The following is a 20744-nucleotide window of genomic DNA, read 5'->3' as shown; positions in this document are numbered from 1 at the left end:
TGCCCCATCACTGGCTAAATCAAAATCTGGGTCGTTCATTGTTTGATCTTGAACCTTAACTCTGATCCACTGCAATTTAGGATCCAAAAGTTGTTTCATTATTACCTCCTGCCTAATAGCCGGATGCACCTGTAGAGCCGTCAAGGATACAGTCAACCATTTAAGGTTTTCTGGTTGACGTTCCAATTCTAAGGTTGCTCCTTTCATATAAGAGAGCTTCATCCATTAGCTTCGCCTCTTGTATGAGTGGTGGGCTGACTGCTAAGCATGAGAGTGACACAGTCTGTGCCTTCCGACTCAACGCATCTGCTATTACATTAGCTTTGCCGGGATGATACTGAATGTCGCAATCATAATCCTTCATGAGCTCAAGCCATCTCCTCTGCCTCATGTTCAAATCCTTCTGGGTGAAAAAGTACTTAAGGCTTTTGTGATCACTGTATATCTCACACTTCTCCCCATACAAATAATGTCACCAAATCTTAAGGGAAAAAATGACTGCGGCTAGTTCTAAGTCATTAGTGGGGTAGTTCTTCTCATACTCCTTTAGTTGTTGGGATGTATATGCTATCACCTTTCTGCATTGCATGAGAACACAACCCAACCCAACTTTGGAAGCATCAATGTAGACTGTCATTCCACCTGTGCCTTCAGGGATGGTCAACACAGGGGTCGACACCAACCTCTTCTTCAATTCCTAGAAACTCTTCTCACATTCCTCTACCCAGTCAAATTTCACACCCTTTTTGGTTAATTTAGTCATTGGCGCTGAGATTCGAGCAAAATTTTCAATGAAGCGCTGGTAATATCCAGCCAAACCCAAGAAGCTTCTAATTTCAATGAAATTCTTAGGGCTTTCCCATTCTACTGCTTTCACCTTATCAGGATCTACCTCGATTCCGGCCTTAGACACTACGTGCCCCAGGAATCCAACTTGCTCAAGCCAGAACTCACATTTGCTGTATTTGGCAAACAACTGTTGTTCTCTCAACCTCTGTAACACCATTCTCAAGTGTTGAGTGTGCTCCTCTTCGGTCTTGGAGTAGATCAAGATGTCATCAATAAAAATAATTACCCATTTATCGAGTACATCCTGAAATACTCGATTCATTAAATCCATGAATGTTGTCGGTGCATTGGTTAACCCAAAAGATAACACTAGGAACTCATAGTGACCATACCAAGTCCTAAATGCTGTATTGGGGATGTCACTACTCTTTATCTTGAGCTGATAATAGCCTGATCTAAAGTCTATCTTTGAAAATACCCTTGCACCCTGCAGTTGGTCAAATAAATCATCAATGCGTGGTAAAGGATATTGGTTCTTAGTGGTTAGCTTATTCAACTCCTGGTAATCAATGCACATACGCAAGCTGCCATCTTTCTTCTTGACAAACAATACTGGGGCACCCCAAGGTGAAACACTTGGGCGAATAAACCCCTTTTCCAATAATTCCTGCAACTGCATCTGTAACTCCTTCAATTCAGCTGGTGCCATCCTATATGGAGCCTTAGATACTGGAGCTGCTCCAGGAGTCAAATCTATGGCAAACTCCAACTCTCTATCAGGTGGTAAATGCATCAGATCATCTGGGAAGACATCGGGAAACTCTTCAACCACCTTTACCTCTTCTAGAGGTGTAATCCTTGCATCCACATCAAGTATCGATGCTAAGTAGCCCTGACATCCACTTTCCAACAATTTTATTCTTGAAGGGCAGAGACAATGACCTTTTTAGCCTGTTTCACTTTATCTGCTCGGTATACCAATTCTCTTCCTTCGTCATCTGTCACCCTAATTAGCTTCTCAGCACACATCACATTAGCTCGATGACCCAACAACCAATCCATGCCCAGTATACCATCAAAATTCTGCATATTGAGCTTAATGAGTTGTGCATCAAAGTTCTTCCCACTAATTTCCACTGGGCACGGCCCATACACCTCCTTCAACTGTGTAACTTTACTAGTAGGCATACTAACAATCATTCTATAATCTAGGATCCTGGGTGGCATCCCAAGTTTCTCGACAAATCTCTTAGATACGAATGAATGAGTAGCTCCTGAATCGAATAAAACATAGGCTGGTATGCCTGATATGGGTAGAACACATAGTGTAACAATGTATATAATTTCAGCAGGTCATCAATATTTAATATAAGGAAATTCTTAATTTAAAATGTACCTGCTACTACTTCTATACTGGCCTCAGCTTCCTCAGCTGATAGAGCATACATCCTTCCCTGCGGTTGACTTCCCCGAGTTAAGGGAGGTCGGTACGTCGAGGGCTGACTGGAGGGCAAGGCTGGTCTGACTCGACAGTCTTTTGTATAGTGCCCATATGAATGGAAGTTAAAGCAACAGATCTGAGATGTCGGAACTAGGGCCAGGCCCCTCTGCACTTAACCTGTTGAAGATGGAGGTCGAGGCTGCCTTGGAACTGTAAGTGCCGCACTAGTGCTCGGGCGAAAAGATGTGGAGCCCGAACCACCAGCTGGTCTAGGAGGGTAGCCAGATGGCCTATAAGGTTGCCTATATGTAGGCCCAGAACCGTATGATCCGCGGTATGCCTTGGAGGAGTTACCCATATCCGGAAAGGGGTTTGTTCTCTTCCACAGTCCAGGTGTGAGGGATTGTTCTCCCTTCTGTTTATCCTCTATGGACTTGGCCTTCTGCACAATTTGGCCATAGTCAGTAAAATCCAAGACCTCAAGTACAGACCCAATGGATGCCTTTAGGCCCTTTAGAAACCTCGCAGCCTTCTCTTCAGCTGTCCTCATATGCCTTGGGGCAAAATGGAACAAGCTCTCAAATTGCTGTTGGTACTCAAGGATAGTCTTACCTCCTTGAGTTAAAGCCATAAACTCAGTCTCCTTGCGGTCTCTGAAGCTGCGTGGGTAATGATTATCCAAGAACAACTCCTTGAATTGTTCCAGGTGGGTTCTGGATGGGCAGCCAACAATATGGGCTTAGAGGCTTGCCACCAAGAGTTGGCCTCCTTCTTGAGTTGCAACCCCGGACAAATGAGTTTCTGTGCATCTGTGCTCAATCACCTCAAATATTTTCTCTAGCTCCTGGATCCACTGGTCTGGCTCCAGAGGATCACTCTCCACCTTAGAGAATACAGGTGGCAAGTTCCTTTTGAATGACTCCACTACCTTTGACGTGTTATTCGTTGGCGGGAAGTTAGAAGCATAAACCGGATAGTAAGAGTATGGAGGGGGCACCCCATACTGAGGAATACTGAATGGTGGAATTGGAGGTGTACCTCCCACTTGTGGCCCCGTACCAGACCCTACAGACGGGTCCTGTGGAGTAAGCATCCAGGGAGGTTGACCTGATTGAGAAAGGTCCAATTGTTGCTGAATAGCAGTCATAAATGCTTGCTGTTGCTGAAGCATTTGTTGTTTGAAAGCCTGTTGTGACTGCTGAATTATGGTAGCAACATCCCTCGGAGTAATAACCGGTGGAGGGTTCGAAAGTGTAGTCATAGGTGGGTCCCCATGTGCCCCACCCTGACCAAGGGTCTCTGGAGGTGGTGGAGGTGAGGTTTGCCCCACAGAGCAGGACCTCCTGGGATTCGGTGGTCGACTGACCGGACGAGGACCACGTGGGGTACCTAGGGCATGGCTACCGGATCTAGTACGTACCATCATATCCCTGTACCTGGAACATATCATACATCACATTGGTTAAACACCATAGAATTTATATCGGTACATAATTATATGCCAACACGTAGGGTATTGTAGTGTATGATAGTTTGCAGCTAACCGCAACTTGATTCCAAAAATACAGGGTTAGTGCTCCAACAATTATGACAATGGTCCCACTCGACCATAACATATCATTATAGGAATAATAATAATAATAGTAATAATATTAATAATAATCACAATCTTATTAAATGCCCCATTTTTTTCAAGTTTTCTCTCAATCGACGGGTGACACCGGCGGGTAGGTTGGCCCGTCAGTCGGCCCGCCGGTCTGAAACTTCAACCGACGGGCTGACACCGATGGGCAGGATGGCCCGTCGGTCGGCCCGCCGGTCCTGATCGAGTGTTAATTCGCGAACAGGGCACTTAAGCCCTGTTCCTCCTTTTCTTCCTTCATTTTTTGCTCTCTCTCTCTCCCTCTCTCTCCCAGGCGATTTTGGAGGGCTTTGTGACGCTTCCACTCGCGATCTCACTCAATGACTCGGCGCCTTTGGGAAGGATCAACTCCTCTACTTACAAGTAAGTTTCTTCCTCTTTTCTTCTCAGAACTTGCATTTTGGGGTAGAAACTCATGAGTTGTCTTAATTCTCACTTCCTTTCCATGATTCTTTCCATAGAATAGTGATTTCATGTGATTTGGATGTTCTCTATGTGATTTATTTCTAGTTTCTAGGATTTACTTCTCCATTTTGAGAAAAACCCCAACCGTGCCCTAGTTTTTCTCAAATTTGGGAATTTCTTCATTTCTTGCTCTTTTTCCCCAATTAATGACTCAATTGCGATGCATTATGCTTGATTTGTACTTAACATGCTGTAGAGATCATAAGAAGTCCCTTATGTGTGAAATCCCATTTCTTCCCATGAAAATCCATCTTTTGGGTTAGGTTTTCTTTGATTTTCTTTACATCCTTTGGTATTTGTGGACCTCAATAGCATAGTAGTAGATGTTTTTACATATTCTAATTTGTAGATTGACGGCATTTCATCCATGAACATGTAAGCTTCATGCTTTCTCTGTTGTGAGTCTTTTGCACTTTTTCTTAGCTTGGACTTGCACCTTGAGAATTGGGATTTTCTTCTATCATTTCTTAATTATCATGCTTTATATGCCTCTTGTTACCTTGTTGTTTTACCCTACTCTCTGTCTGGTCACTTTTCTGTGTTGTGAGGATTGAGTTTTGGGTCTTGCTCTTATTGCTCACCCCTCTTTTCATTCGTCTTGTTATTCTCTTTTTCCTTACTCACCCTGCTTTTCTCTTTTCTTGCCAGGATGTCATCTCGCAAAGGCAAGGAGTCCGCATCCTCTGGCACCCGGCATAAGACCACCGCTTCTAAGCAAAAGAGTGTGGGGACTAGTTCTTCAGCCCCCTGCACAGGGAGACCCAGACCTGCCCGGTTTGATCCTTCCGACTACGATGAGGAGCTCTTCCACAGTTCAGAGGTAGCAGCCAACTGGCCGGCCTTCCTGAAGAGGTCGGTAATAATGGAGAAGACCATCGTAGCCGATGACTTCCATAAGGTTCAGCTCCGGGAGAGGTTCGCAGCACTGGGTTGGCAGTCCATCCTCCATATAGACCGTCTGTGCTACGAGCAGCTGGTTCGTAGATTCTACTATAACCTGGAGTTTCCTATCGGTACGGGGAGTATGCTATAGTCAGCATGGTGAAGGGGGTGGACATCCAGCTGACCGTGGACGCCTTGGCCAGCATTTTGGGCATCTCTGCAGCCGGACACCGTTACTACAGTCCTCCCAGGAGTAAGCCCCTGGGCCCATTCATGAGTTTGGAGACACTGGACTACATCTACGAGACCATCTGTGGCAGCAGTACCTGTTCGGAGCCCAAGACATCCTTTTTCCTGGAGGTTCGAGTATTTGCCCGATTGGTCCAGTTCAAATTGCTCCCCAGAGGAGGTCACCGGAACCAGGTGGGCTTCATGGTAGCCTTTTTAGCCTTCTGCATCTATAAGGCTTTAGAGGGAGGTGACGAGCACTTGTGCTTACCCTATGTCATCCTCAAGACCATGGAGCACCACACTTCTCACCCCGAGGATGGAGGATTCCCATATAGTAGGATCCTCACTAGGATCTTCGAGTTCTTCGGAGTGGACCTGAGTGAGGGGGAGGGGAAGACTTTGGCAGACAAGTTCGACAGGAGTAACCTCTTGAGGATGGGTCTCCACACCCTTATGGATACACCTCAGAGAGCAGGAGCTCAGAGAGGTAGGGATAGGAGAGCTGCCCCTATGGAGGATGTTCTCATGGAGGAGGAGTCTAGCGAGGAGGATGAGGACTATGTTCCTCAGGATGAGGAGGATGATTTGGTGGATGAGGACATCCCTGAGGAGGTGTCTCAGGAGTCGAGAGGTACCGATCGTAGCTTCACTAGAGCTACAGCCCCACAACATAGAGCCCCACCACTTGAGAGTGGTGCATATGATTTTGAGGGCATGATGTCCACCATGAGGGCTTTGAAGGATGGCCAAGATCAGCTATTGAGAAGGCTGGACGAGAGTGCTTACAGGGAGGAACGCATCCTGGAGAGGCAGACTACCTTGGAGGATTCCTTCCTCAGACTGGGCCAGGACTTGGACACCATGGCCAATGCCATCTCAACAGATTTTGGCCGACTTCGGAGGGAGGTACGGTTGGTGAACTCGAGGTTTGACTACTATGACCATTGCCTCAACGTCAACTCTAGACCTCCGACGAACGTTGTAATAATAGATGACGACGACGACGACGAGGATCAGTGAGGACTTAGCTCGTCCACACTAGCTTCTTACCTGTTTCATGTTGTCTATCCTATTATATTTTTCCTTTCTTTCCTCATTCTTTGTACTTACTCTATAACTGGACTTATTTGTGGGATAATGTATTTTGATAGTGGTTTGTGGTGAATTCATATGTCTGATGACTTGTGTAGTTTAGTTGTGGTGTCTTTGTAAATTTTTTTTTCATTGTTATATTATATATATATTTGTTGTTTATCAGGTGTTTGTGTGAAAATTTTTGGAAACTTCATTTTATGCCGTTATGCTATCAAAATTTCGTCAAACTTGTACTCAATGGGTTATGACACTAATTGATTTACCTTTTATCTACTCTCACGCATACCATGAATGCAATATCTAATGCAACCATCTTTCTTCCTTTCTTTCTTTGGCTTTTAACTCTTTAAAGCTTTTACATTAAACCAATCCCATTTTCCTATTATAGATTCTATGGGATTCAAATGGTATGCTGTGAGTGGAGCAGAGCATCATGCTCTGATACCACCGTTGTCACACCCCGTTCACACAGAACTGGGCCAGTGATCGGGTTAACACCGGTTAACCCAAACCTGCCAGGATCATCTGATACAGTATTCCACCACAGTATACACACAACTAAGAAAGAGCTCATCAGTTCAGCAGAAATACCTGTGAATATTCCCATAATACTTGATACCCGAATTGTGATATAATAGTTAAATACATGTGGGCCCGAAGGCATGATATTTACACAATAAGAGTACAATTCACATATCAAGTACATAAAAGAAACCATAAAAAATTAGAGTATACAACTTAGCTCGGTATCAAAGCCTAGAGTTCAGCTCGGCATCACCAGGTAGAGCTCAGCTCGGTATCAGAACTGCGGTCCTGCAGCATAACTCTCACACGAGCAATCGATGCCGAGCTCTAACTCCTCAGGGGCCCACCAGTCCTCTTCAGGGAACTCAACTGTGGGACCCGCCCCGTGCTCATCTGGTTGATGACCTGCAAAATCGTCTAAAAGAGGTGCACACGTGGGATGAGCTCACTAGCTCAATAAGTGGAAAGATGGACCACACAGTAGTCTACACAACAATCACAACCATATGCACTATATGCTATGCAATACATTTTAAATCACATCCACCTAAGCAACATTACTAAGTCTTTGGTTTAGTGCTACTACAACCACAGTGCGCGTATGCTCCAGGTACGAGCCGCGAACTCCATCCCGCGATACTCCCATAGGGCTGTCGGAGAAGGCCCATCGTGAGTACTCAGAAAAATAAAAACATATCAACCACTGGCTCTCAACATAAAATAAATGACAGAAATTAAAGGTGCTGACTCCAACAATTTAAAAGCAGTACGATTGGCCCACTTGAATATACCACCGGGGTTGTCGACTGTCCTATTGACCAGCCAAGCGTAATGTCTAACCGTCACAGTGACCCGACAACCGTGACCACTGCTTCCCCCCAAATGGTAACCCAACACCTTAACCCCTGCTGGGAAGGGTCGTAGCATGGGTAGATGATAATCCTAAACCGCATGCTCCTATATGACAATAATATGATTGCATAGTGCCACCGCGTCCCATACCACGGGCCATCAATGCACTCGTCTCCAAGCCAACTACGGCATCTAGTCTATTAATGCATCATATACAATAATGTCCACATTCATCACAGAAGCATATTATCACTTGGCATTTAGGAAATGAACATAACACCCATGCATGACCATGTGAGGATGACTAATCTACATAGCATTTTCATGATGACATGGCTAGACTAGATACGATTAAATGAATGCCAAACAATACCTTGAAACAAGGCCAAACATCCTCTCCCCACTTACCTATAGTATACAAGGACTCACGCTTGGTACGGGTGAGATCCGGTGCAAGAAGTGTAAGATTTGGTGAACCTATCATGAGTGAGCGAGGTTAGTATTTCACCATTTTGGGATCAAGATTAACACGATCCAATGACAAGATCATGTTTAGAATCCTAAATGAAGGTCACACGTCCGATTTGGGTCCAATCGGACGTAAAAATCACATTCGGAGCCTCTCGGGTGGGTCGGACAGCCCACCAGTCTGACCCACCAGTCAGACCCACCGGTCTGGACCAACGGGTAGGTCGGCCCGTCGGTTGGCTCGCCGGTCTGGCCCACCGGTTGGGCCCGAGGGCCCTGGTAAGACTGGAGGGTAGGGTAGCCCATCGGTCAGCCCATCGGTTGGCCCACCGATTGGGCCCGAAGGCCCTGCCCTCTCAGGCAGGGTGCCCACAGGCGGGCCAAGTGGCCCACCAGTCTGGCCCACCGGTCTTGGCGGGAAACTACTGTTTCTTCCCAAACTTCTCCCTACCTTTGGGGATTCAAATGGGGCTTTTTCAAACCCATTCTTCACTCATTCAAGGTCTCATAAAATGGTTCTAACCTAGATCTAACCTAGATCTAGGTTAGATTTAAGGAATGGGAAGCCATCTTACCTTCTTTGCTCAAGAACACCTTCAAAACCCCAAAATCACTTCAAATCCACAATGCTTCTTCAACCTTGTAAATACTTCTTCAAATCCTTCAAGATCAGCACATAAATCATCTATTAACCTTAGATTCATCATTTCAAGGGGGATTTACAAGATCTCAAGAAATCCTACCCAAATCAAGGGTTTTACTTGGGTATGGTGAAAGTTTAAGTAACCCAACCTTTGCTCACCTCTAAACGTAGATCTAATGTTGGAGATCACTCTTCCGGTGTTAGAATGGGAAGATCAAGCATCAACGCCACTGAAATCCATCTCTTTTTCCTCTTCCTTCTCTTCTCTTCTTCTTCTTCCCTTTTCTTTTCTCTCTCCTCTTTACTCTTCTCACCAACGTCCGAGTGTCATAAATGAGAAAAGATAAAGGGAAATAAATGCTATATATACTTCTTAAAATAACTAAGTATTCACATGGGTGGGTCACTTAGGTGGATAGATGCGCCCACCTGTCCGCCCACCCGAGGCCCAAAACTTGGCCAACAAATGGGATTTTGACAGAATTCGGCCCTCGACATGAATCTCACTCTTGGCATAAGACGTAATATACGTTTGCACTTCAAAATACGGCTACATACCTACCTTATCCGTACATGGACTTGTGATAGGTGCATGTACACGGCTTGGGTATTCCCGTCTCTTCTGGCATTGGCTCGGACTTGTCGGGTCACCCTTGCCATCATAGTCCATAAGGATCCCGCTTTAACTCTCTCCGGTTCGGGTCCTGTATGGTTAAACCGAGTCAACCATGTAATCAGACCGGATTTAAGAAGTAGGGTATTACATTTACTATGTTCAAATGGAAGATTTTTGGACATTTAAGGATTTTAAGAGGGAGCCCATTTAGAGCCCATGTAGACATATGTAGGTCTGTAGCCCATTTAAGGTAACCCGATTAAAGCCCGACACCGACCAGCCTGATTACAAACTATACAATTTCCCCCAAACCTAGGCCCATTTAAGTAAACGGGTGTTCATAGTGAAAGGGTTTCACACCGCTAGGCCCGGTTAGGCCCGACCGAGATTGGCCTGGCCCGACTGATTGACACCCCTAGCTAGCTGGTTTTGTGATAGTAACAGATCACATATAGAGGGAGAGGAACACATGGTGATTTCAAAGTGGGTTTAAAAATCATGGCTATATATTCAATATGGTTAAGAGAGACCTCAAAGAGTCTTCTCTAAACTTGCAGGGAGTGGTGAATTGCATTTCAGATCTTATTATATGCAGAAAAATCTTAGAATTCAGAGTATTCTTAAAAATTGCCAATCCATTCTAGAAGTTTTCTTGTCACACACCAATTTCAGTAAACCAACTTACCATTAGGAATACTGGCGGTGTGAGTGAGATGTGTACCCGCGCTACAAACCTACCAGGATCTCTAATAGTAGTATCTTAACATAAACAATCTCACAACATGAGCCAAACTAATTGCAATAGAATCAGAGTACACTAGTGGAATCATAATTAAAATGGGGAACATCTAGTGATATCATATAAACATAACCAAGTTATTCCATTACAAAATTCAAGACTTATACATAATAAGCCCAAAATATAAAATCATTAGGTCAGTATCAGAATATCAAAATAAGTAATGCATCTCATGGTGCCGTGTATACACAATAGTCACAGGCACAATCCTGATCATGCTCTTCAACTTCTGGCATCCATCAGTTACCTATACCATAACCAGGCCCCGTTAAGGTTGAATCACCACTAAGGGCCACAACTGTACCTGCATCATCATCTAAAAGGGGTATCTACATGGCGTGAGCTTCCAACTTGCTCAGTGAGGGGTGGGGTTCATGCACAATCAAACACAAGCACTCACATATATAATATTCCATGATGATATGAATATATTAATTAAACACATAGCCCATAATGTGAATGATGCAATTCATTTGATTATTAAACCACCTAATAATACAACTAAGTTGGGTAATGCTACTACGGCACATTAGGCTGCATTCTTAGTCTTGGAACCACACATCAACTGCGCATAAATACAAGCCCTAGCCGTGATTAGGAGCCTGTTGGTCCTAGGATGCGTCCATCAATCACCCAACAAACTACTGATATCCCCTCCTGGCATTCATATCACCGAGATCACCATCGACCATGCTGAACTAGTTTCTACCTCCAGCAACAATCACATCATACCACAGGTGTAGCATTCCGGGAAGGTTCATCGAACATACCACCATTGGGTTATCCAACACCTTACCCCCTATTGGCAAAGGGACGTAGCATGAGGAATGTCACCTAACCATAATATCATACATGCCTTTCATAATGATATAGTTAGTCTGGACCACGTGACACCGGGATCACCAATCGCCATGAAGTGGGTCCATTTTCAAGTATAGTCCTGGGGTACACGATACTAGGATACCATCGGCCACAAGGTGTAACCCACGACTGTATACCTATTCTAGCATACAAAGAAATTGAGTACGGACTATATAACAATAGGATTCTCATCTGCCACGAAGCGTATCCATTTTCAAATGCAGTCCCAGAGTACACGATACCCGAAAATCATCGATCACAAAGTGTATTCCGTGATTACATCTAATTGAATGCACATAATCAATGCATGAATGCAACAAACATATGACAATCACGATATCAGAACCACACCGGATTCCGTCTCGAAACATACATTTCATATCATTTCTATCACAATATAATATGTTATGGAATATCATCATCATTTAAGCAATTTAAATAATCATGTGAAAATCTTACACATGCGAGCAGTTCTATAATAATTAAATAATCCCAAAATAAAAGTCAACCATTCCTCACCTTGATTAAGTTTGAATGGATTGGGTTCCAAGTGTGGCCACCAAGTGTTCAATTTAGTTCTGACCGTAGGGTATGTATGCATCTCTATCTTAGACACAAAGGCGATCGGGTGTTATTGCGTGTCAGGAACATCGAAAGGGACCCACAAGGGTTAGCCCTAAAGGGTAAATGTAGTGTCAAATATTGACTGACCAAGATGTCACTAGATTCAATCACTGGAAATAGGGTTGGAACCCACTGGATGCATCAGGTGTGAATCCGATGGCACTAGCAGAGAGCGCCAAGGCTTAAATACCTCATCGGAAACAACCTCCAGATCCTGGCCTAGTGTTTTTGGTGGACACACAGAAAGTGCCCATGCCATTTGGGGCTTTCTGGCTCAAGTCCAATTGTCAGGATATATTCTATGGAGTCTATAAGGGATGTTCTTAGCATCATTTTAAGCTAATGAATTCCTGATTCCATTGGGTCATTTGGGAGATAAATCAATGGAACGATCGAAACCCTAGATGGTCATTTGGTCACAAGTGTTGCCAGAGTTTACTAGACTTGGTTTGAGCTTGGCAATCACATCGGGGAGGTGAAATACGTACTCCCCAAGCTTGGGAGGGTGTGGAGGCTAAGATTCACATCCATACTCACCTTACCCTAGCTCAAAATGAAGAGAGAGAGTGGTAGGAGAGGTGGCGCTTACCTCCAGCAAGGATTCTGGTAACTAAGCGGGTAGCCGACACCAAAGTGAGCTCCTACTCCTTCTTCATCGTCTTCTTCTTCCTTTCTCCTCCCTTTTCTCTTCTTATATTCCCTCTCCCATGTTTTGTACAAGTGAGAGGTGATAAATGAACTCACCTCTCCTATTTATACTAAGTTGTGTCCTTAGGGTCTGTTTGGTTGTCCTACTCCTATCCAAGTAGGTTATCCCAACATTTGGGACATGTGGGCCCACCTCCATAGACTCATATGAAGTTCAAGTCATGAGGAAGGTGTGGGAGAGTGTGTGGGGTCAACTGGGGCTGTTCCCGGTGCGGATGGTGGAGTCCATGGGCATCAAAACCAATTCAGCAGCACAAGTGGCCACCAGATTCAGCCCACCAAATCCAAGCCCAAGTGCTTCCGATGGTTGGTTGATGAGCACATTTATGTGTGAAATATAGGGTAGTAAAACATGCATTTTACATATTTAGAATGGATCTACCTTGGGTTTTACTCTCTTTTTGTAGGTTTTATATTTTCAAGGCCGTAAGGAATACCAGGCACCATATCTCCAATTTTACACATAAAGAGGTCATGTTTCTTTCATGGTTGCGAAGAGGATGAAATTCTGAGCAAGATGGATGTATTCAATTAAAAGTACACATCTGTTTGATCACCTGTACAAGTGATTATTCTTTTTGGGTAAAAAAAGAATAATGGATCATAACTGAACCGAGATGCAGAACCAGCCCGTTTGCAGTTGTCCCAGAGGTACAAAGAATATTCTAAATGCCGACAAGGATCAATGAATCACACCCTTAAGTGATTAAAGATTCAATTTTGGTAACAACAACTACCTAGCATAGTTAGTGAGTTGTGGTGTGCAATATCCCTTCCTTATTATGAGGTCTCAAGTTCGTACTTCTTGGTTGCTATTTTTTTTGTAGGGGTTTTTTTTAGAATATTTTCTTTCTCCTGCTCATCACTCAAAGGAAGTCGGCCGAAGGGTATCTTACACAAGAGGAGAGAGAAATAAGGAAATAAAAGAGAAAAATAGAAAAGAAGGGAGAAAAATAGGAAAGGAAAAAAAGCAAAAAAATAAAAGAAAATTGTCCAGGAGGCTGCCTACATTTGAAGAAGAAAGAGAAAAAAATAAAAAATAAAAAAAAGAAGGAAAAAGGAAGCAAAATTATTGGAGATTCCCTACTTCCTACGATTCTCTCTTCTCTCTCCTCCACCTCACCACATAATCGTCCAAGGGGATCCACCCTTGGACGTCCTCCTCTCTCTCCTATTCCCTATAAAAGGGAGTCCACAAAACCCTAAAGGGTGGTCCCTCTTTTCCTCTCTACTTCTCTCTTCTTATGTTTTTTTTTTTAGTTGCTCTTTCTCTAGTTTTCTCTTTTTCTAGCTCTAGGTTTATGCTTTAACCACTTTTGTAAGTTCTTTTTATTCATTTAATGCAAGAACTTTTGTTTTTAATTTAGTCTATTATTTTTATTGATTAAGCAATTGAAGTTGTAATTTTCAAGTTCTAGTTCTAGGCTTAGTTCTAGGTGACAAGAACAAGCTCTAGAGCATGTCTTTCAAGTTCAATTTTTTTTTTTAGATTTTTTTTTCTCTAGTACTAGAAATTTTAGATTTGGTTTATTCCAGATCTGGTTTTTAGTACTAGTCATATCTCAAATCAATCAAGTTTTCAGTTCAAGGGTTGAAGTTTAGGTAGGGATGCTTCTTCAATAGTCTTCTCTCCCCTCTCTCATTCTCTCTTCTGACTACCCTTTCTTTCTTAATTTAGGATTTTAATTTCAGTCGTTACATTATTGCTATCCCTTTCCCCCAAGGTTTATGGCTAGTGTATGTGTTAGCTTTGCCCCTCTTAACCATAGAACCATCATTTTATTGTTTTTATTTTAATTATCTTACTTTCCCTAAAGCCAAGTAGAGTAACCATTGTAAGAGTGACTATCTGGTCAAGTAGGAAAGCTCATATTATGATGCATCCCTTGGGCTAAGTAAAGGAACCTACTTGTGAGCCTCTCTCTAGCTTTATCTCATTTCTTTTACTTTATTTTTATTTCAGTATTTTTTTTTTCATTGCTTTTTAATTGCGTGGGTTGTTTATTTTCAGTTATTTATTTATTTAGTTTTAATTGCATGGCTTGCGTATTTAAATTCTTAGATGACGAATGGTTAAGACGTTATTTTGGATACATATGTCTAAGACGGTAGTTAGAATTAGATCATAACCATTAATTGGTTTACTTTCGCATTATCAAAAGAAGTCAAAAGTAAAGTGGTTGCTCTCTCTGTGTTCGACCCATAGCTACATTGATCGGTACGCTTGCAGTTACATTTTAAATTTCAAACAAGTTTTTGGTGCCGTTTCTAGGGAGACAGTTCCATGTTATTTTTCGCTTTCTTTTGGTAAATCGGAGCGCTTTGTTTGCTTTGTTTTGTTTTTTTTTTCTTCTATTGAATTCCTGAGAAGAACAATTTGCAATAATAGTTGTATCAATGGAGATCGCCATGCCTCACAATATGATAAAGACAGGTTTCACCCTATAGCAGTACCTCAAGAATTGACCTGAGAAACCCAGGATCCATGTTAGTAAGCTCCCAAAAAGACAAAAAAATAAAAAAAAATCAATAAAATAAAAAAAAATGAAAAAAATTGTAAAAAGTTTTGCTATCCATTCTTTTGTGCTTGTTTTACTCTAGTTGTGGGTAGTTTCTGTTGCATGAGTGTTAGGTGGGTACGTAATACTAAGAATCGGTTAGAAAGAAGAGATCCAATAAGTAGTGACCTTATACATTTGCTCTCTTTAAAACCTTTTAATATGGGAGACCAACATCAAAACCCTTCGCCTAAATCTCTGAAAGATAGGTTCTACCCTACTAGAATAGCCCAACCTTCCTGCATAGTTCTACCATAAGTCCAGGGCAATAATTTTTAACTCAAATCTTAATACATCACTATGTTACCCCACTTCCATGGGTAGACCTCTGAGGATGCATACCTATTTCTAATGGAATTTGAAGAGGTATGTGTTCTAATTAAGATCCAACAGCTTTCTGATTATGCTGTTAAACTTAGGTTTATTACTTTTGCATTGAAAGACTAAGCTAAGAAGTGGTTGTATGGGTTACACACAAATTCCATAACCTCATGGGAACAGTTCACAGTTGTCTTCCTTAAGAAGTTTTTCCCAACTCACAAAGGCCATAAGCTTAGAAGTGATATCCTTCAGTTTAGAAAGAAGCCTAGTAAGCCCTTTTCCAAACTTATGGAAAGATTCAAGGATCTACTCCAAAAATGCCCTCACCATGGCCCAGACTTATGGCATTTATGTTAAGTAATTTATAAGGATATTGATTACCCAACTAAACAAATGATAGAGTCTATGTGCCTTGAGGGATTCACATCATTTACAGATAAAGGAAAGGTATAGGAATTCTTACTTGACTTAGCTGACAAAGTCCGTGAGTGGGAATCAACCCAAGAGAGTGAAAGAACCATAAGAGGGAAAGGACTTTTTGGGATGGGATAGTAGCCAAGGAAGCCCATTTGGATAGCCTAATCAACAGGATTGAGGCTATTACTCCTAGAGAGCCATCATCAGTCAATTTGGTTAAGATGTATGCTTGGTGCCAGTCCCCTGAACATGTCATAGAAGAATGTCCCAACACCTTTGGGGGCACTTCTAATAATAGTGTTAATGCCTTATACCAGAATAATCCATATAGTAACACCTACAATCTTGGATGGAAAAATCACCCAAATTTTTCATGGAATTAAGGCAACCAAGCAGGGCCTTCCAATTTCCGTAATCAAGGTCAACTTGAACCCCAAAGGCTTCCCTTTGCATAATAATATTTTTTCTAAAATACTTTTCCTAGGTCAAATGTAGGACCTCAGGCTAGTTTTCCTAGGGCCCCTCTCCTATCATCTTATCAGTAACCCCCTAGGTTTACCAACACTAGAGAGGCAAGTAGAATAAGTGACTTGAAAAAAAATATGGCCCTCCTCATGACAAGCTATCAAAATCTTACGAGAGAACTCACCCAAGTTATCTCAATTATGCGAGAGAGGGAGAAGAGAACTTTACCTAGTCAACCAGAGCCTAACCCTAGGCATCATCAGCCTGTTAGTTCACAAGCACCAACTAATGCACTAATGAATATAGTACAAGGTCATACCTAACAAGGGCCTTTTAACCAATGTAATATTGTTTATGCCCTTAGGAGTTGTAGAGAGTACTAACAGAGTGTTCCTAAATCTTCCCCATCTATTACTCCTGTTAACTCTCCTTCAGTTGAGGACATAAGTGTGCCTCTTGTTCTAGGTTCGTCTAATGAACCTAAAGATTCTTCTGAAACTAAAGATGATTTGATTGAGGAAACCAAAAATGGTTCTTCTGAAAAAAAGGTAAATCCCCAATAGTCCTTATGTTCCTCCTGTCCCATTTCCTAATCGCTTGGTAAACAAAAAGAAGACTGCTTTCATAGATAAAATTTTAGAAGTCTTCAAAAAGGTAGAAGTGAACATCCCTCTTTTGGATGTCATATCCTAAATCACCGCCTATGCAAAGGTCCTGAAAGATTTGTGTACTCACAAACGTATCACTAGTGTGCCCAAAAAGGTGTTCTTGGCAGGTAAATTAGGTCTGTAATTACTCAGCTTATAGAAGCCAAGTATAAGGTTTCAGGGAGCCCTACCATAGCTTGTGTCATAGGCAATACCTACATTGAGCATGCCTTACTTAACATTGATGCAAGTGTGAATCTTTTGCCTTACTATGTGCACAAGCAATTAAGATTGGGAGAATTGAAAGCCACTGGAACTACTTTTCAGTTGGCAGATAGGTCTGTTAAGATTCCTAAAGGGATGGTTGATGATGTCTTACTCAAGGTGGGAGAATTTATTTTTCCTCTTGATTTCATTGTATTAGATACTAAGCCCTTTTCAAACAAGGATAAGATCCCAATAATTTTAGGAAGACCATTCTTGGCTACCAGTAATCCATTAATCATTTGCTAGAATGGTGTCCTAAGGTTATCTTTTGGTAATCAAACTGTTGAGTTTAACATGTTTAGGATAGGCAAGCAACCACATATGCAAGAAGAGATCAATATGCTTGGGGATTTTTTGGATTTTTCTGATGATTTAATTACCAACTTTGATATTGATTTTGATTCAAAATTCTAAGAGTGTATGGATGAGTTGGATGATGATAGTAAAAATTTCTTTTCTGAAGTCATGAGTCTTCACACACCTATGGAGCCCTTAGGACCCCCTTCCAATTCCATTCTCAAACCTTCCATAGTTGAGCCCCAAAAGCTAGATCTTAAAGAGTTTCCATCTAATTTGAGATATGCTTTCCTAGGGCCTAACCAAACTCTTCTTGTAATAATTTCTTCAAATTTGACTTCAAGCCAGAAAGTGGAGTTACTTAAAGTGTTAAAAGACAATAAGGAAGCCCTAGGTTAGACCATGGCTGATATCAAGGGTATAAGCCCTTCTATTGTGCAACATCATATACATCTAATAGAGGATTCCAAACCATCTATGGAACCTCAAAGAAGAGCTAACTTTGTGATGATGGAAGTCATTAAGAAAGAGATCCTAAAGTGCTTGGATCATGGAATAATTTATCATATTTTTGACAACCAATGGGTAAGCCCAGTTCACGTAGTGCCTAAGAAGTCTAGTGTGACTATAGTTCCTAATACTAATAATGAATTAATTCCAACCTGTGTTCAATTAGGGTGGAGAATGTATATAGACTACAAGAAACTTAATGCGCCAACTTGGAAGGATCACTTTCCATTGCCATTCATTGACTAGATGTTAGAGAGGTTAGCGTGATATGAATATTATTATTTTCTTGATGGATATTCTGGCTATGATTAGATCCCAATTGCTTTAGAAGACTAACATAAAACCACTTTTACATGTTCATATGGAAGATTTGCTTACAGGCGTATGCCCTTTGGGCTTTGCAATGCCCCTGCTACGTTTCAATGATGCATGATGAGCATCTTTTCTGACATGGTAAAAAATTCTTAGAAGTATTTATGGATGACTTTTCAATTCATGGGAATTCCTCTTCTGAATTTCTTCATCATCTTTTTCTAGTTTTACAAAGGTGCATATCTAAGAGTTTGGTTTTGAACTGGGAGAAATTTTTATTTTATGGTTAAATCTGGTATTATTTTAGGCCATATAATATTCAAGGAGGGAATTAAGATAGATAGAGAGAAAGTGGATTTAATTGATAATTTACCACCTCCTCAATCTGTTAAGGGCGTCCGATCTTTTCTAGGGCATGTAGGCTTCTACAGAAGGTTTATTAAGAAATTTAGTCAGTTAGCCCGACCTCTCACTTCATTACTTACCAAATATTAAACTTTTGAGTTTTTTAAAGAGTGCCTAGAATCCTTCACGAAACTTAAGAAGGAGTTGACCAATGCACCCATTGTTCAATAACCTGTTTGGATTGAACCTTTTGAATTGATGTGTAATGCTTTAGATTTTACCATAGGAGCGGTTTTGGGTCAAAGGATTAATAAGTTGTCCATTGTCATTTACTATGCTAGGAGGACCTTAAATGATCCACAACTCAATTATATAACTACTGAAAAAGAATTTTTAGCTATTGTGTTTGCATTAGAAAAGTTTTGGTCTTACTTAGTTGGTTCACATGTGGTAGTGTATACTGAACATTCTACTCTTAGATACCTAGTTCAGAAGAAGGATGCCATAGCATGTCTCATTAGGTGGTTTTTACTTTTGCAAGAGTTTGAATTAAAAATTAGGGATAAGAAAGGAGTTAAAAACCTAGTTGCAAACCATTTATCCCGGCTTCCCAATTCCTTGAGTGTTGATTCTCCAGTCAATGAGAACTTTCTAGATGAACAGTTATTTGCAGTGTCCAGTGAACCATGGTTTGCTGACATTGTCAACTTCTTAGTTTCAGGTGTGACTCCGAATCACTAGTCCACCCAAGTTAAGTATAGGTTTCATTCCCAAGTTAAGTACTTTTTCTGAGATGATCCTTATTTGTTTAAGATATGTCCAGATTAGATTATCTGACGATGTGTTCCTGATCATGAGCAGCATTTCATTCTCTCTTTTTGCATATGATCATGTATGTGGTGGACACTTTAGACCTAAGAAGACTACCACAAAGTTTATTCACTGCTAATTTTAATAGCCCACTCTTTGTAGAGATGCTTTTGATTTTTCCAAGGCTTGTCCCACCTGCTAGTCTTGTGGCCGTTTCAATAAGAGGAACATAATGCACCTCAACCCTATTTTGGTAGTTGAGATCTTTGATGTATGGGGCATCGATTTCATGGGGCCATTCCCTAATTCCTTTGGAAATTTGTACAAACTTTTGGCCATTGATTATGTTTCTAAATGGATAGAGGTCGTACCTTATAAATCTAATGACCACAAAGTGGTGGTCCAGTTTCTCAAAGAGAACATTTTTTTTTGTTTTGGTGCACTATGTGCAATAATTAGTGATAGGTGTACTCATTTTTGTAATCGACCTTTTGAGGCCTTAATAAAAAAGTATGAGATCACTCATAAGTTATCTACCCCTTATCACCCCCAAACTAGTGGTCAAGTGGAGGTGTCTAATCGGCAGATCAAACAAATCTTGGAGAAAACTATTGATCCCAACCATAAGGATTGGTCCCTTAGGCTCATTGATGCCTTATGGGCCCATCGAACTGCATTCAAAATCAACCTTGGTCAGTTTCCCTACCGTTTGGTGTATGGAAAAGCCTATCACTTATCAGTTGAGTTAGAGCATAAGGTCTTTTGGCCATCAAGAAGCTCAACCTTGATTTGTCTGATACGGGAATTCATCGTAGGCTCCAACTATCTGAGTTGGAAGAACTTAGGAATGATGCCTATGAAAGTTCTAGGGTTTACAAGGAAAAGACCAAAGCTTTCCATGATAAGTACATTTTGCCAAATCTTTTGCAATTGGTGATAAGGTCTTATTGTATAACTCTCGATCGCATCTTTTTCTCTGTAAGTTTAGATGCCGATGGGATGACCTATTTATTGTCCATAATGTATATCTCATGGGGTTGTGGAGATTCTGAATCTAGGAACAGGACTAATTAAAAAAGGTTAATAGTCATGGATCTCCATGAACCTCTATACATAGATGACTGACTTTACCTAGGTATGACCCCCTTGTATTG

The 20744-nt window shown here is 41.5% G+C and overlaps 1 non-coding gene across 1 annotated transcript; it reads right to left on the bottom strand.

Moving 5' to 3' along the window:
- Positions 1-15748: 15748 nt before the first annotated feature.
- Positions 15749-15855, bottom strand: LOC122065226. Its single transcript, XR_006135945.1, has one exon. It is a non-coding gene; the product is annotated as a small nucleolar RNA R71 (small nucleolar RNA).
- Between the last annotated feature and the right edge of the window lie 4889 nt (positions 15856-20744).

Source organism: Macadamia integrifolia, unplaced genomic scaffold (genome assembly GCF_013358625.1).
Source record: "Macadamia integrifolia cultivar HAES 741 unplaced genomic scaffold, SCU_Mint_v3 scaffold1932, whole genome shotgun sequence".
In the NCBI taxonomy this organism is placed as follows: Eukaryota; Viridiplantae; Streptophyta; class Magnoliopsida; order Proteales; family Proteaceae; genus Macadamia; species Macadamia integrifolia.
The sequence above is the reverse complement of the archived record's forward strand: the minus strand, read 5'-3'. Positions and strand labels throughout refer to the sequence as shown.